The 18,382-nt window shown below is 42.6% G+C and overlaps 1 protein-coding gene across 2 annotated transcripts in view; it reads left to right on the forward strand.

Moving 5' to 3' along the window:
• Positions 1-1,116: 1,116 nt before the first annotated feature.
• Positions 1,117-18,382, forward strand: part of PELI1 (pellino E3 ubiquitin protein ligase 1) — a 51,446-nt gene continuing 34,180 nt past the window's right edge. The window contains exon 1 of one of the 2 annotated variants that reach the window (XM_084798082.1): positions 1,117-1,256. The gene's annotated coding sequence lies outside the window, so the exon portion shown is untranslated. Of the gene's footprint in view, positions 1,257-5,218; positions 5,239-18,382 lie in introns of those variants that run through there. The other variant, XM_084798084.1, reaches the window with a different exon arrangement.

Here is an 18,382-nt window from a genome sequence, read left to right on the forward strand (position 1 = left end):
AGTAGCCTATTGAGAGAAACTGAGGCAGGTTACCTCTAAGCCTGTTGGAGAGCCAGTCTTGTGACCTGGTTTTCCCCACACTTCTTAGCACCACCACATAGGCATCCCTGGGTACCTGGATTGGGTGTAGACTTGGCTCAGAAGCCCAGCAACATATCCATATGTGGTTCAGGTTTCTCATTACCAAATTAAAAATGGCTAATACATCTATCTTTTGAAGTTATATTTATGGAATTCGGATGCCTGAAAAATCATATTTTCAGATGAACAAATTGCAGTAAAATGATCCAACAATGTTATCAATACTGAACCTTACTTTTGCTTGTACTTTAGTTAAACGTAACTAACTCAGCAAAGAAATGATGGGATTCCGCCAATGGCCACGCTCCTAACAGTTTTTCAAGCTAAGTGTTAAAATACTAAGAACAACTAGATTTTTAGTACCTTGGGTAATTCACTTGAAGGAGGCAAAGGAAGGGTCTGTTTATGATTTGCAGAAGAAATGGAAGTAGCCAGGAGGAAGTGAGATTTCACTGGGCACTTGCAAGTTGTTGGGGGTGGGGTGAAGCAGGAGAGACTGGCCATAGAACAGAACCCGGTGGCACCAAAGACACAAGACCAGCCTTGTTTAGTCAACGACAATCCAGAACCTTCAGGCTTAGTGAATCGGTGACCATGGCAACAGTCTCCGCCCCCCCATCCCCCTACGCATGCGCAACGCAGAGCGAGCGGTAGGCTCCTCCACAACAGACGCTTTTTTTTTCCTCTCTCAGAGAACTACAGTTCCCAAGAGCCCCCTCGGCACCGCCTCCCGATGTGGCCCTGCCCCGTCCCCCTTACGTCCCGCCCTCCCGCTAGTCCCGTCCCCTCCCTCCCAGTGTGTGTCAGTGACCCAAAGGCGGTTAGAGGCGGAGGGACCGTTGGGGGCGCCGCCGCCACCGCCGCCTCTCGAGCAGCAGCAGCAGCAGCAGCAGCAGCAGCGGGAGCAGCAGCAGCGACAGCAGCGGCCGTGTGGCGCCACCGGATCTGCCTGCAGTCCGGGGGAGCTCACCACAAAGCGGGCTCGCGCTCCGCGCTCGGCTCCCGGCTCCGCGTTCCGCTCGGCCTCGCCGGGCTTGGCGGCTGGCGGGAAGGCGGCGGGGCTCCGCCGGAGCCTGCGTTCAACCGGTGCTCACGCCGCCCCCGCGCCCCGGGTGTCCGCGCTCCGGCCTTCGCGGCGGGGCGGAGCTGGCGTTCCGGCCACCAGCAGTCGTCCGGTGAGTGCGGCGCGGGGACGCGGGGCGCGAGGGCCGGCGGCTCGGAACTTCCTCCCGGGCCGTGCCGGTGGCGGCGGAGGCGGCGGCGCGGCTGTGCGCGCTCCCGCCCGCCCGCGGCGAGGCGGCGGGGAGCGGAGTTTGCTGCGCCGCATCCCGCGCGGTGGGAGGAAGCGCCTTTGTGAGGAGCTGCCCCGGAACGCCCTCCCCCCCCTCCCCACGGCTGGAGCCGGCGCGCGGCGGCTGCGAGCCCCGGCCCGGCTGTCCGGTCCTCGGTCCCGCGGCCCGGCTGCAGGCCGGCGAAGTGGAAGGGGGAACAAAGGGGCGGTGGGCTTCTCTTTTGTTTGTGCGAATCTGGTAACTTCTCAGCTTCCTTACATAACGCAGACCTCCAAGTTAGTCATTCTTTTTATTGTTATGATTATTGTCATCATCTCTGCGTGCCTCTCAGATTTCCTTTCATCTTTGGATCTCAGAGCATTTTAAAAACACTAATTAATTTCACCTCCCGGCCCTTGCCAAGCCCGTTTCCGTAAGTGGGTAAACTGAGGTCCAGAAAACCCTCAAATTGATGGATACGCTTGATGTACCGCGCCTGCTATCTGAGGCTCCGAAAGCGTTTACGAGTAATAACTCATTCTCCAAATGCCCTGTGGAAAAGTTAAAGATGCTCATTTTACTTACAGGTCAAGTGAAGTCTGGGTAATTGTTAGGTAGTTGAAACAATAATTCTTTTTAAATAGTGTTTGAATCTTAAAACCTCAAAGGACTTTCCGACAATATGTTCCGAGCAGTGTAGACTCTGTAAGTCTCGACGTATATTATGTTTATATGCGCCAAGTCTCCTGCAAAGTCAGGCAGCAAGGATGGGGGAAGGGAATAATTTCTACTAAGCCTACATTTAACATGTATATTCACTACAGACAATATTCGTTGTGGTTTGAGCCCCAGCACTCTTCCCCTCAACAAATCCTCTTGAGCGCTGCATCTATAGGACGCTTGGTTAGACTGGTTAGGCTAAGATTCGATGCTTCTGTGTATCGTAGGTTTTCTGTTTTGATTCAGAGGCTCTTTACTTCCTCTTGGTAGAAGGTTACTTTGTCTTTGTAGCTGGTGATCTTTTGTATCATACAGGACTTAGTTTGCCTAGTAGTGTGAATTTAAAGTTTTTCCATTATGGAAAGGGTGCATTTCCTCAATTTCTTCTGTTTCGGTTTATGATATGTTTTCGCAGGTAACAGAATTTTTTTCTCGGAGTACTCAGATACATATGCTTTAAATAGTCTCCTCATTGTCCAAATACAATAAAATTAGACAATTTAAATACAAATTCTTGGGGTTTTTTTTCCACAGTTAATATTGTAGTAAATACTTTGAGGGCAATTAATCTCGGTGCATTTAAATTTTTTGGTGTCAAATGGAAGGTGTGAAAAGTTTAAATCAGTTGTTATTTTTACACGTTCATTTCCTAAGTTGTATGAGATTCAGAACTGCAGTTGCAGTATTTTCTCTTACACGCTTAATCTTCTAATGCCCCCCAGATAGTGTGTCAAAAAATGAAAGTGAGACTAGGTATTTTTAACCTTATGTTGAATTTTTTCCAAAGTACTTAACCAACCAGGCTTACCAGGAAACAACTAACAGTGCCTTTGTCTAGTCAGATCGCAAAAGTTAGTAAAATCTGGCTTTGCAGCTTTCCTGAGGTCTTTGGGACCCTTTAAGAGGAGCAGGAAATGGTGCTACTGGGGGGGGGGGGTCAGAATGTTTCCATTACCTTAGTTTCAGCTTCCTTTTCACTTGTAAAATGTCACTTGTATTTCAGTGTCTTGATTTAGAGTGTGTTCCATTGTAGATAAGTGTAAAGAGCTATAGACAGTTTGTGGACAGTTTTTCAGATTCAAGCTTCTGTAGGTGCTAGAGGTTTTAAGCCAAGACTTAGAGTTGGAAACTGTCCAGCATGCAAATATATTTTCCCATGGAACAGTAAAATAGGCATATCACTTCAGTCAGACTTACAGGTCTCTGTCTCTCTCTCTCTCTGTCTGTCTGTCTGTCTGTCTCTCTCTCTCTCTCTCTCTCTCTCTCTCTCTCACACACACACACACACACACACACACACACACACAGTGTTAAAATATTCTAACAGCTAATATATGATGGCACTTGAGGTGGTTTGGGGAGTCATTTTGGGGGAAAAAAGTTTTATTTCAGTTAGGAATTTTAATTGGGAAATGTAAAGCAGATTGAAAACACCATTGAAAGAACAAAAATTAATAGATAAGGAAACTGACAAAGATTTCAGGAAGTGCAATATTAAATGTTCCTGGAAACATTTATAAATAAGGAACAAAATTCTAGTTGAAGTTCCAGGCAGTGAAGTACACATAGCACTTTCGTAGCTACCTTTCTCAGGGCCCCTCTACATATATTGGAGAAAAGTAAATAAAAGATACTCTTTCAGATAACTCAGGTTGTTCTAGAGTCTCTTACTACACTTTGTGGTAAATACATTTGTTTTTCCTTTGTTAAAGTCTGACCTCTGCTAGAGACAGTTTCCCTCAGCCTACACTAATATGTGGGACCTTAAAACAGGAAATACAGGTTACTCGAAGATCTGGGTATGATTTCAAGTTATCTATTAGCCCTGTCTATGTTATTTTAAGTAGATCAATGGTTGGAAATACTGGCTCCCATACTATATTAGATAATCTTTGTCCTGGTGAGATGCATTTATGGTAAAGGGAAGCATGAGATTTCTTGGGGGAATTTACAGCTTTTGTTTCACTCAAAAGTTTTGTTTTGTTTTAAGATCAAATTTTGCCATGTAGTATTTCCCACCCTAACCTTGAACTGAAAACCCTCCTTCCTTAGCCTCCCCAGGAGGGTTCCATACCTGGAAGATTGGAATCTCCTGATGAAATAGGTAGCTAATTTCAGAAGTAGGTTTAGAGAGAAAGAGCTTCATTGGATGGTTTAAGAGAAATGAATTGCACATGATTCTCAGAACATTTTTCTCCCCAGAATGTTACACAGGCTATTTTTGGTAATGGTGGTGATTTTGCCACAATCAACTCCACTTCAAACAAACAGCGTCTTGCACTTTGCTTATTTCTCTGTATGAGGCAGGGGCATGGTTGTTAGCCACCTACAGAAGCCTTTCCTCACTGGTAGGTGTTGGAGGACAGTGCGGGGTGGTTGTCTTCCCTGTGTGGGTTGCTGGGCCTCTTTACTCTTGTATCCTGTACTATCAAAAAACCGTTCACAGAAAAAGACTGTTAGTAATGCTTATAAATGAGAAGAACATCCTGACGTCTGCCATTTGTATAGCTAAAATTAATTCAGCACACATGGAGTTTACTTCCTTTTCAAAGCATTTGTTGTTGCTTTTATTTTAAAATGAGCCTCTTGGGATGCAACTAACTGTAAAAATATGTAGTATCCCTAGTTTCCCATAATTTTCTGCTTTCTTTTTTTTGGGGGGGGGGACGCTACAGTTTACTCTCCCTTGCCTAGAATAAGCAAAGAAATATTTAAACACTCTATAATTTATTATACTAAATTCCAGCAGAATTTCAACACACAAAGTATAGTTTTGATATGAATGCCAAATAATTTATTCAGTAAATATTGGGTACTTTTTCTTGACATTACATCAAGTGCTTACTGCCATTTTACATTCTAATCACAAGACCCAAACCATGAAATGAATGAGCACATTGAGGGTGTTGCTTAGCAGGTGCTAGCATCTATGAGGCCATGTATTCAAACTCCAGCACCACCAAAATTTAAAAATTTTAAATATTTCACATTTCAAGAGAAAATGACCAGGTTTCTTTCAAACATACAGGCAAAAAGTCAGAGAGGAAGAAGAAACTGTAAGATTTAAAGTCGCCCTAAGAGGGAGATCCACCATGGCACAGACTTGAGTTGAACGGTGCTTTGAGCAAGTTAACAGTAAAAGGATATTTGTGGGAAGTGGTGACAGGTAAGACTCTGGATATTTAATGAAGAGGAAGTGTCAGTTTTTCTTTTAAGCTATGATAATATCAATCTTTACTTTGTAGACAGTTAATAAGACATAATTTCCAGAGTCTGTGGGATGTCATAGGCAGCAGGATGCTTCTTGCAAAAGCATGAGAGCCTGAGTTTAAGCCTCACATTCATAGAAAGGCCTGGCATGGCGTCCCTGCCTGTAACCCCAGTGCTGGGTAGGTGTGAACAGGATGATTCCCAGGGCCTCTAGCCAGCCAGTCCAGCTGGATCAAAGAGCCTATCTAAAAACAAAACAAAAACAAAGGACAAAGATGAGGTGAAGACCCTTTGAGGAATGCACCCAATGAATGTCAACCTCTCACCTCCTGGCATATGTGCACACTCCTGTATACACATGTGTACACACTCAGATAGGATGTTTGGAATTTTTGGTTTTAAATTATTTGAAAAGAGAAAACATTGATGGTATGTAATTGACCTAGATTGAAAATGTTTGGGGATACATGGCATAAAGGTAGATACAAGAAACTTCATATATTCTTTCTATTTCTGTGTAATGCTTAAAATTGTTGTACACATGGAAATGTGTCAGAGAAGTAGTAGAGGGACTGTGGAGAGAAAGGAAGATGAAGGGTCTTCAGGGAGGACTTGCTTTAGGGAGGTACCCTGCACAGGTAGATACTGCTCCTCCCAGAAGGCTTACATTATTAAATAAAAATTTCAGTGCCAGGTGGAGGATACCACCTTATGAGTTATTTGATGGTCATGGAGGTCCTAAAAGACCCCCTCCCAAAAAAAATACAGGGTATAGTCAGTTTCTCTTGGTTGCCCACCAGAACTGGATAAAACCATATTACTAGCTGAGCATGTGATGCACACCTGTCATCTCCAGGAGGCAGAGGCAGGTGGATCTCTGTGAGTTCGAGGACAGCCAAGGCTACACAGAAAACTCTGTCTCAAGAAAACTCTGTGTGTGTGTGTGTGTGTGTGTGATAAGTCTTTAATCATTATGAAAACCACATATCATTCAACATTAAGATTGCTCAAAATAGTTTTAGAAGTTTTTTTAATTGCCTTAAAAGCCAGTCTAGCAGCCACACATGAAACTAGTTCATTATTTTATGTTTATTCTTTGTTCCTTGTTTTTAAGAAAAGAAACCTATTAGATATAGATTACTTCATTATTTTTCAGATATGGATTTTGATAGGAAATAACATGAAGCTATTTCTAAAATTCATATCTACTCTGAGAAGGCAGTTACTATTTCTAAAAATTAGATCCACCCATAATCCTAGGAGTTTGAATAATTTTCTGGACAGTTACAGTATTTGGAATGAGGAATGAGTGTGACTGTGTAGAAAGCAATAAACTTGTTTGGATATTTATGTTCTAAATATTAAGACAGATAGGTCTACATAACCATGTGCCTTTCTTAATGTTTAAGTATTCAAAAACTGTTGTTGCACATGTTTCATATATATCGTGTATTTAGGGCTAAACATAGTACTTTCAGTGGTGACCAGTTATAACTTTCTTGTTGATGTGGCATACAGTTGGGCAGCTGGAAGACTAACAAGTGCCATGTTAGGAGATGAGTGTGGGGTTGGGAGGTGGCTCAGTCAGATGTAAGCATAGGCCTGAGTGTGGCTCGCTAGCACCCATGTAACTAGAGCAGAGCTTGGTGGCGGGCACGGAGGATCGCTGTAGCTCACTGGCTAGCTGGCTTTGCTGAAATGGTGAGCTCCAGGATCTTGATGAGATTGTATTCAGAACTAATGGGGGGGGGGGCAATTGAGAAGATGCCTCTGTCCTCCACACATGATGTGTCTGACTTACAAATTGTGTATCCATGCTTAATTTCTCAGATCAGCAGTTAATAACGTTAAATCTTTACTATTGAACTATAAGAAATTAGATCTTTTACTGTTTTTATTAATTCCTTGACAATTTTCATACAGCGTATTTTCGTCTTTATTAACTCTCACTCCTCCCACATCTACCTCACCCCATCTCCAACTTGGTGTCTTAAAAAATAATAGTAACCCATCCAGTCTGACTCACCTCTTCCTGGGGCTGCCCATATCTTCCTGGGTGTGGGGCTGTTCACTGGAGCCTTGTTGACCACCCGAGTTCAGCCACACTTCTCTCCTAGAAGCCATCAACTCAACGCCTCAGATCTAGGATCGCATGAGTCTCTTCTCCCTCCACATCAGAGTGTTGATTGGCTTGATCTTGCCCAGATCAGGCTGCTGTGAGTTCATGGATGCATCTGCCTGTCAAGTCCAGAGGCTAGTCTCACTCCAGTGCTCCCGACTGCGGGCTCTTAGAGTCCTCCTGCCCCTCTTCCAAGTGGTCCCTGAGCCTGGAGGAAACATATGACAGAGATGCTTTATTTGGCTGAGCACGCCGCTAATACTTAGTCTTTGCTCTTTGACAAGTTATGAGTTTCTCTGCATTAGCCACCATACACTGCATGAAGAAACTTCTCTGCTGAGGTCTGACAGCTGCCCCAATCTGTGGGCAGAGAGACATGGACTTAGAGGAGCTATGTTCAGTACTCTGTCACCTCAGCAGGTGATGGTAGTGGGGTCACCACGGGCCGTATGAGCTCCCTAATCATGGGTGAAAAAAATTCATCTTATCCAAATGTTTAAACATTCTATCCATAGGACAGTGTATATGTAGACATTATTAATTTTGGAAAATTAATGTTTTGTTTGTACTTTATACAGTTATTGTTTCCAACCAGAGAAATAAAGCTTATTTATTTAGATGCTTTAATAAAGATCAGACATTTCATAGTTATGTCTAATAAGGGGGGAAATACAACTTTTCATTCATATTTTTAGAATTTAATGGCAGTGATCAGAATTTGTGAACTTTAATTATATGATAAATTATGTGGTAACTATTAAGACTATAAATGCAAATCTGTATTAAGAATACCTTATGAGCCTTAGACCATGGCCAGATTCCTTCATAACTTCAAGGAGAAGGCACTGGTGCTGGTGAGTGCTGACGTGACTGGCCGGCAATTGGCAATATTTTGGCACTATGCCAAGGTTGAACTAGTTCTTCTAACCCTGCTGAATTCCCTGTAGCTATTCAGAGAGTGAAAAAAATAATTCAAAGTGCTGAAACTGGTAGCTTCAAACAGTTTACAGTTAAGGAAAACATGGTGAATGGTTTGGTGGTCACTGAAGTGTGGATGTGGTCTTACACCAGAGAGATCACAGACAAATGTGACATTGTTGGCTATGGTGTTTAAAGACCAATTTTTAACATCCAATTTTATTTGAGTTCTTATTTGAATATTCTTGGACCATGTGTAAAGAGACTGTTGTCTGAATAAAATACTAGCTGTCAAGAATGGGGGCGGGAAAATTTTTGTTGTTGTTTGTTGGTTGGAAAGGTTCTATTGATATTGCCATGGCTGTTCTGGAACTCACAGTATAGACCAGACTGGCCTGGAACTCACAGAGATCTCTCTGCCTCTGCCATGCTGGAATTAAAGACGTGCACCACCATGCCCAGCTGTACTAAGCAAAATTCTGTCTTAAAATAGTTACTGTAAATTGTTAGAAATGTAGGAGTGTGTGTGTGTGAGAGAGAGAGAGAGAGAGAGAGAGAGAGAGAGGAGAGAGAGAGAGGGAGAATACCTAGGTTTAGTCTTTATGTAAACATACTGTCAGAATAAAGGCACTAAACTAGAATACTTAATGTATTTTAAACACTGTTTTGTTAGCATGATATATAAAACAGCTATGTTTAATTTTGGGTGGCTTTTGTTTCTTTGCTGTTCTGAAAGTCTTAAAAGCTGTCTTTGATTCACTATTAAAATGGCTTTTTTAAAAAAAGTTTATGATAACCAAACATGTTTAGAAAAAACTTTTTTTTGTTGTTTTGTTTTTTCAAGACAGAGTCTCTCTGTGTAGCCTTGGCTGTCCTGTAGACCAGGTTGGCTTCAAACTCACAGTGATCCGCCTGCCTTTGCCTCCCGAGTGCTGGGATTAAAGGTGTGAGCCACCAAACCCGGCTAGAAGTAACTTTTTTAAGAGAGAAAGAAATACTGTGTGGTCTACTGAATTGGTGACAGGATTGTAAATCTTAATTCTCATTTTTGTGGAATAAATAATGTACAGAAGAAGTAGAGTGGCTAGAGAGCAAAAGAGGGCAGCAAAGACAGGGAAGTGGTTATTATTACTAGACAACTAAGGTATATATTTATAAGCTAAGTTTAAAAAAAAAATACAGTTTCAAGGAAAACAATTGCTATGTAAAGATGTATCATTCTAACACTGAAACCATAGTAAAACCTGTACTTAATTTTGGAAATAATGATTAGCAGTAATTAAGAGCATTTAAAATTCAGAATAGAGATGACTGGATGGCTCAGCTGGTAAGAATGCTTGCTGTACAAGCCTGGAAACCTGAATTTGGCCTTTGAAGCCCAGAGAAAGGTGAAAGAAGGCAGTTGGCTTCAGAGAGTCCCTCCACACGTGCACTCTTCCACAGAGCACCGTGCATATACATAAGCACAATAGCGACACATTTCCTAAAATTCAGTCTATTACTTAAGCTTTGCAAACTTTTATAGCAACAGATTCTAGGTTGTTAGTCTCAGCTTGTGTGTTGCAAGGAACTCCTGATTCCACATTTCTACCTCTTTTACTTTCATCTTTCCATTACTTGGCCACTGGCTTTCTTTTCTTTTTTAAGATTTATTTTATGTGTATGTTTTGCCTGTGTGTATGTGTGTGAACCATGTGTGTGCCTGTTGCTCACAAAAACCAGAAGATGGATGTCCAGACCTCTGGAGTTGTACACAGTTGTGAGCCACCCTGGAAGTGCTGGGGATGGAACACAGGCCTCTGCAGGAGCAGCAAATGCTCTTAAGCCCTCAGCCGCCTCCGCAGCTCCTCAGCTCGCCTTTTCTGTGCTCCTTTGCAGCTTTCATTCTGCCTGTTGCTGTCACACAGAATCTTCACCCAGCCTACCACTGGGGTTTTGATAAAATGAAGACTCTAAGAAGTAAAGGATAACACATGTAGCCATTCCCTCTATGTCTCTGCTTACATGTTTGTTTTTTAACTTATCTTTGTCTTTTTTTTTTTAATGTGTATTTGGTGGTGGTGTGGTGCATTCTGTCAGTTAGACTCAAAAATATGACTGTTTGACCTGGGGGATAAATAATTTTAGATCAATGTGGGAAGCAGAAACAGGCATTACCACATTCGTGAGGAACTATATGCTGTTAGAGCAATATTTGATACAGAATTAATAGCTGAACGGAATTTTAAAGGGTATTTCCAACTCTTCGTGTTTGTTATCTTTCCCAAAAATGTGAAACGATTGGAGGCTTAATCAGCACTGTAATAGTATAATTGCATATGACCTCAGTGGGGAAATGTCTGGATTTCTGTCGAGCCTTTTCCCCATATTCAAGCAGAAGGCAAGAGAAGATGGGTTATGTGATGGCAAGTTTATACCTTCCTTCCACAAGAATGAAACACGAAGTGATTGGCCTTGACTTTTCCCTAGTTGCTTATTGTAGTTATCGGTGGGGTTAATTTTTTGAAGGCTCAATTAAGTTGTTTTATTTTTTTTAACAGTAAGCGGAAACATTAGGAGGTACGTCGTTGGTTCTCGAAACCTTAACGCTGTACTCCTGGTTGCTAGCAGGCGCTGTCCTTAGTCCGTCAGCTCCTGTGGGTTTGTCCCAGACACTGAGTCCTGGCAGCTGGTGTTCTTCGTTTCAGGCTACGGTTGATGTGATGGATTTTCCTCAGGTTGTTCTCATTGCCTTTCTGTACATTTAGCATAAAAAGACGAGAACTTCCAAATTACAAACCTAAGTTAGTTTAGTATTCCTGAGAAAATGTGTTACGCTGTGTGCCTTTGTAAGGTAGTAGCTGTTTTTAATTAGGAACCACAACCGTGTCTATATGTAACCATGTCAGTGCTTCAGAACACTCTTTACATGTTCTGACTGCTTTGCTGGGATCTCACATGACGTAGGGTGGTTCAGTCTCTGAGCTGGTTCTTGCAGCTTACCCGAGAGCTACGGCAGATGTTGAGGAGGCTCTTTAGCTGTTGAACATAGAGCACATACTGACTTCAGTGATACCCAAATAAAGATACATGTATCACTGATACTCAAAAAGAAAATTTCTGCTCAAGTTTCCTAGTTATATGTCTTTAAATAAATAAAAGGTTGATCTTTCTTGTATATAGATTACCTCTGACAGACCACTGTTTTAATAAGGTTTTCACAAGAATTTTCCTCCTAAAACTGCCTTGAAAATGATTTCCAAAAAAGATTTGCTGGGTTTCATAACTGCGTGGGCTGCTAATGATTCAGCGGCCCCCTCATCTCCTCCTACCCCTTGTATTGAAAACTGCCTCATAGCATTGAGGTGCCCTGAGTCATAATGGCTACACTCTGAAGAATTGTCATATGGAAAAAATTCACCATGAAGTGAAATTGTCAGGAAATAGTTTTAAATCAGAGATTTATTGATCATGATGGTAGAACCTAAAGGTTGTGGGCTTCGTTTAAATCTTTGAATGTACTTACATGAATATGTCTTTATTATAGGATTGCAAACCCCATAATAGCCTAATAAAACCTTCAAAGAGGTGTATTCCCTCCCTGTTAAGTTGTAATTGGTTTGGTTTTTATTATCTGTTACATAAAAAGAGCATTTTATTGTATAAATATATCAGAGAGGAGAAGCGTTACATTGCAGGGTAAAAGTCCCAGTCCCCAAAGCTGCAGACCTAGGGCTTTGCTTCCGTTCGCTCATTTATTTTGTGGCTGTGGGCATTTCATTTCACCCGCCTTAGCCTTAGTCTCCTTATCTTTACAAAGTCACGTGCTCTGGGTACTTCTGCTTTCTTTGGAACACCTCGTGACAGTTACAACTTATTGTTGATCACAACCCACCCATTAGTGGCCTTGTGGCCTCTGAGTCTGGGCCGTCTTTGTGTCACCTGGGTTGCCTTTGTGATCATCCTGCCTTGGCTTCCTGAGTGCTGTGGTGCGCTGCCATCATAGATGTGCATGCGGCACTCAAACAGACTCCTTTCTCGGTGCATTTCATATATAGTTGGCATTTTAGATGAAGCCTTATTTGTCATCTCAGCCTTAAAGTCTCTTCCAGCTCCAGGATTCCATGACTTCACAGCGCTTGCCTGTAGGAAGCCTGTCTTCTCTACTGATGTGCTTCCATAGAGACAGTCTGTGTTAGTGTCTCTTCACATGGCACTATGTGGACTTAGGAATTCTTTATACTCAGGGCTAGCATTTTCGTGTGTCATAAAAGGAAGGGTATTGGAAGTTTGAAGGAAATGTACATGGATACTTCAGGTTTGAAAAGGGATAGAAACAAATTAAAATACTCAGCAATAACTTGATTTAAATTCATTTCCAGTTCTAAAGGTTCTCTAACATAGATCTCAGGTACATGAATGATGCTTGAAACCAGAGATTAAATGCCTGTGCTGTAGCTCTGTGGACTGGCTTTTGTTGTGGTTGTCTTCTTTATCTACTTAATGGAACCACACCATCACTTCTCAGTAGTATACTATGAAGCCAGGGGTCAGTATTAAAATACACACTCTCGTTCACTGTGTCTGGATAGAGCAGAAGTTATTTCTTTACCTAGGATTTCTGAAATAGCTCCTTCTTATGTACTATCTCAAGCTAGCCTTGAACTCTGTGTAGTCCAGCTGGTTTTGAACTCCCTCCTGCCTTAGCCTTCCATGTGTTGAGGTTATAGGGGTGCTGCTACTGTGAGCCGTGTACCCATTTCACTTATAAAACAACTAGTGATTCCAAAGCTATTTTGATCTGGGGGGGTGGTCACCACTAAACTGTTCTTTGGAAGCCCCTCATTTCTGGACTCACTCCTCATTTATCAGTCTAATAGCTCCTTTCGTATTGTTATTTTTCCCAGTCTGGGTAATATTCATGGTAAAGATAAGGTGAAACAATTGAAAGAAACTTTGATTAGAAGACAACTGAACTCAGATCCCTCCTTCATGGGATTAGCAGCTTTGTTGCCTTGGGCAGTTGATGTGGTTTCCTTAACCTTTCAGGGATCTCAACTTTTTTTTTTAAGTTTTATTTATTTATTATGTATACAATGTTGTGTCTGCATGTACAACTGCATGCTACAAGAGGGCACCAAATCTCACTATAGATGGTTGTGAACCGCCATGTGGTTGCTGGGAATTGAACTCAGGACCTCTGGAAGAGCAGCCAGTGCTCTCAACCTCTAAGCCATCTCTCCTGCCTGGGATCTAAACTTTTTACCAGCATAGAGAGGGATAAAAATATTCTGTTCCGCCCACAGCACAAAGCAAACATAAAATGGATGCTGAGAAATTAGAAACGAGATTTATTATTCTTAACAGCATCCTGCTGTGATTACTTCTGTCTGATGTCCCTGGTCTAGTGGCCACGTGTTTCTCATGCACCTTCCATATTGCTATCAGAGTTATTTTCCTGTGTATCAAGAAAATGTTGTGCAGGCATTGGGTATATGGTAAAAGAAAAAATAGAGGCTTTTCTGAATGAAATCCACAGAATAGGGAGGGAGATATTAAATGCACAAATAAATCAGTACAGAACAAGGTGCTGTGAAAGCAGCAGAAAGGACCCATGTCCTATTGGATAATAAGCGAGAGCTTTCTGAGGAATTTCATCTGTAAGCATCGGGAACAAGAAGGCAGCAGGTAGTTACAGAGCTAGAGCAGTATATTGTTTAGGCTTAGAGTCCAGAACGAGAAGAGGACTGGTGGTGTCTGCTGAGGCTGTGTCAGACGTCAGGCAGTGGCACGGCGGCAGAGCTGGGCCTAAAGGGTTATGGAGAAGGAAGTAGTACGGACTTTGAGTTTTCTGACGTGAGCCATTACTAGGTTAGTAGTGGTAAATGGTGCCATTTACTGAGCTGAAGACTCTGTGGTGGGCCAGGTGAGGCCAGCGGATGGAACCCCTTGAGTTTGTCAGGTTGAGATTTTGACCAAATAAACCCAGTTCTGTCAGTCCTCTGCACTGTGTTCGCATTTCCCGGTATGTCTGCCCAAATGGCTTATGAAGTCTGTGTAGTCTACTCCAACCTGACTTTCTAACTTGGCTGTCCTCTCATTACCACACTTGTATTAGTTTCTTTTCTGTTGCCACGATAAAACACTGACAAAAACAACTTACAAAAGAAAGGGGTTACTGTTCCAGAGGAATAGAGTGCATCACAGTGGGGACAGCATGTCGCATCAGCCAGAGCAGGAAGCTGGCTGGTCACATTTTATCAGCACACAGGAAGTAGAGAGAAGAGGAAGGAGGGTGAAGCTATAAACCTCAAAGCCTGCTCCCCAATGATACACTCCCTCCAGCACAGCTCTACCTGCTGGAGATTGCCCTACCACCTCAAACTGCCATCAGCTGGGGACCAAGTGTTCAAATATAGGAGCCCGTTGGGGAACATTTCCCACTGAAAACTACCATGGGGCTAAAGGAATCCTTATTCTTTGCAGAGCAGTTTTGGTCCTCTGCATAGGGCCTTTGCTTGGGGAAAATGCCCTTGCGTGAGGCCTTTCTGTTAGCCGGAGCATTTGAGATATTATACAGAAAATCTTCAATTTTAGGGTCTCAGGCCTCTTTATTGTTTGGTTTCTGTCTTTGTGATGGTGCTGATGTAAAATCTCTCTCCCTTTCTTCCTTCTCCTCCCCTTCTCTTTTTCCTATGTAGCTCAGGCTGGCCTCCTGAACTTCTGTAGCCCAGGCTGGCCTCCTGAACTTCTGTAGCCCAGGTGGCCCTCCTGAACTTCTGTAGCCCAGGATGATCTTGAACTTTTGATCTTCATTCTTCCTCTTCCCAAGTGCTACAACTACAGGCAGCCCCACAGGACTTAGTGCATGCCAGGCCAGCACTCACCAGCTGGACTACATCCCCAGACCGGGAGTTCTCTTTTAACGCACTGGATTTACTTCAAAGAGCATGAGCTGTATGTATAGAGATCTAAATTTATTGTGTTTTGTTCCCGTGGTCTTTAGATTTGGGGAAGAACTCAGAAAATTCAGTGAGTGGGTGGTATTATTATTATTATCATCATCATCATCATCATTATTTACTATTACTACTACTACTGTTACTATTATTATTACTGTTATTAAACCAGGCGAGACTAAACCCCTGTACCCTAAACTTGGATGAGTGTTCTTTGCTCCCATGAGGCCCAAGCACTATTTTACCAGATTGTGTTGACCTTAAATTGTCTTACATAGTTTTGTAATGTTGGGGATCAGGTCTTAGTTTTCTTGTTTTCCTGGTGCCTAATACAACATATTACAGGCGTGGTGGCGCAGGCCTGTAACCCCAGCACTCGGGAGGCAGAGGCAGGCAGATCTCTGTAAGCTCGAGGCCAGCCTGGTCTACAAAGAGAATGCAGGACAGCCAAGGCTACACAGAGAAACCCTGTCTTGAAAAACAAAATTAAAAACAAACACATATTTTAGGTTGTTGTTGTTGTTGTTGTTTTCTTTGTTTTTTGATGGGATGTCTTACTTTTTCACCCAGGCCTTAAACTTGCAAGCTTCTTGTCTCCGCCTCCTACGTTCTAACATTATAGAATTAAAAGCACATAGGTGCTTAACATGCAGTTGGGAAAACGGCATTAGATGATCGTTTGACTGTTGAACGCTTAGCCACAGCGCCCTTAGTAGATAGGAAGCATTGCCGGCTGGCAGGGGGCAAAGGGAATGTAGTTATCAACTACCTCAGATGTCTGCAAGATTTATCTACTTACCTTGCCTCGCATGTGTGCACACCACATATTTGCCCACTGCCTGTGAAGCCTGAGAGGGTGCTGGGTCCTCTGGAACTGAAGCCTTAGATGATTGTGAGCCTCCATGTAGGTGCTGGGGACTGAGCCCAGGTCCTCTGCAAGACCAACAAGCTCTCTTACCCACTGCTCTGGTTCCCCAAAAGCTGCTTCCTAAACTTGATTATAAGGTACATAATGATGCTAATACTGAAATCCCAGAAATCCTCTGAAAAAGCTATGGAAGTCACCTCATCACCTCCACAGTGCTAACTGTTAACAAACGTCATTTCATTTTCTTGCCAACTGCAGCCACCTTCGTTTTAGGCCCTCTCCTTTTCCCTCCTGTCCTCGCTATACTCTCTCTATGGAAGGTAATTCTGTCTGTATTGTGAAGACTTTTAAGCGACTGCTAGTATAAAGATTCTAGTAACTAGAAACTGTTCAAAGAACACTACTCATTAAGGTCTGCTGTGCTCCTACTATGTTCTAGGTATTTAATATCTTATAACAATACTTTGAAATTAAGTAATGTTCCAGGATTTAATGGTGGCATATATAGGTTCTCAGCCAAATTTCTTACAGTCTAGTCCTGTCACTTAAAAATTTTATGTATAAGTGTTTTTCCTGATACATGTCTGTGCACCATGTGCATGCATTACCCACAGAAATAAGAAGAGGGAATCAAGTCTTGAGGAGCTGGAGTCCACACAGTTGCGCTGCCATAGGGCTGCTAAAATAGACCTGGGTCCTCTGGAAGAGCAGCTAGTGCTCTTAGCCACTGAGCCATCCCTCCAACTCTCCCAAGTGATGCCTTTTTTTTTTTTTTTTTTTAAAGTTTTGTACCCTCAAAGCAATTAAGTGAGCTGACTTGGGCCTTGATTTCTTCCTCTACAAAATAACAAAAAGCACTACCTTTTAAAATTATTCATCGGCTAAGAACATTATTAAGAATGAAAGAATTAACATGTAAGATTCTGATGCTTGGCATTTAGGATACAGGCTGCAAATATGCCAGTTGTTTTTATTATTACAAGTTTACAAGTAAGGAAGCTAGTCCAAATCTTACAGAAACTAAATGCTAGTGTCAGCAGTCAGGCATAGGCACTCTGGGTTCTTGACTACTATCACTATTTTATTTAACCTCAAGTAATAACTTACCTCATCAGTTCGCATGCTGCCTCCATATCAGTGGCCTCACTGTGTTGTTATTCTTTCAAGGATGCACAGCTGGTGCTTCCAGATGTAGAAGCTCTAAGATGCATGTGTACTGTGCTGTGATCTGGGAAACAGTGTACACCATAATTCCTTCCTATTCTATGTGCATTGCTTGCTTTTCCTCCTTCTAAGCTTAAATCACCAAAACCCTAGAACATGTAACTGCTGTAGTTTCACAGTATTATTATTAGTGACTTCAGTTGTGATTTATTTTGTTGAGCCTTTTGCTATTTTCAGTACATCTTGGGCATCATAATCACTGTGCATAAAATCAGGGATTTTTATTTCATGAGTAACTTTTTTCTCTTGAAATTTTGTAATGATTTGCCTGGTTGTTTTTGTTTGTTTGTTTATTTGTTGTTTTTGTTTGGTTTTTTCTCTTTTTTTTCTAAGACAGTTTAATTTTTGAAGGAGTTTTATGAACCTCAGTTTTTTACATTTTTGATTGTGTTTTACCTCATGCACCCCAGTCCCACTTATCTCCCTGTCCCTTTGTATCTGCCCTCTGCCCGTGCAACCTCCCCCTGTCCCTCACACACAAACAAGCAAAAATAAACTTTTTTTTTTAAGCATAGAAAGTTCTTCGTGGAAGCTGTAGTATGTTACGTTGTGTCTCACGATATACCTCTTGCCCACACTTTGTCACTTGCAAATGTTCATTGCAGTGAGTCATTGGTCTGGTTGGAGGTCTCTGGCTGTACAGTCAATACTGGAACCTTACTGGGACTTCACTCAAATTTCCTGTTGTTGCCCTGTGCCATGGAGAGCCTGCAGCTTTGGATCAGCGGGACTGGCCCATTCAGGTGTCTCAACTATTCACAGATAATACGGATTAGGGGGTTGGCCAGCTGAGAGTCCTAGATCTGGGCCTGAGTGGCCGCTGAGCTGGTCAGCCTGCCGGCGCTCCCTCACCAGGACACGTTCTTCAGCACTGCTCGGCTAGGCCACCTAACACCTCCATCTGCAGAAGGTGAGGTCAGCTCTCCTGCTCTCATGTCCGTGGGCTGGCTCACCCACACCCAGGCCTCCAGAGACAGCTCCACTGTGCTGCCCACTCAAGGCAAGAGGCCCACTCTCCCAAGTGCTGGCAAGG

The sequence above is a fragment of the Acomys minous genome, assembly GCF_964271855.1.
Source record: "Acomys minous genome assembly, chromosome: 10".
Lineage (NCBI taxonomy): Eukaryota > Metazoa > Chordata > Mammalia > Rodentia > Muridae > Acomys > Acomys minous.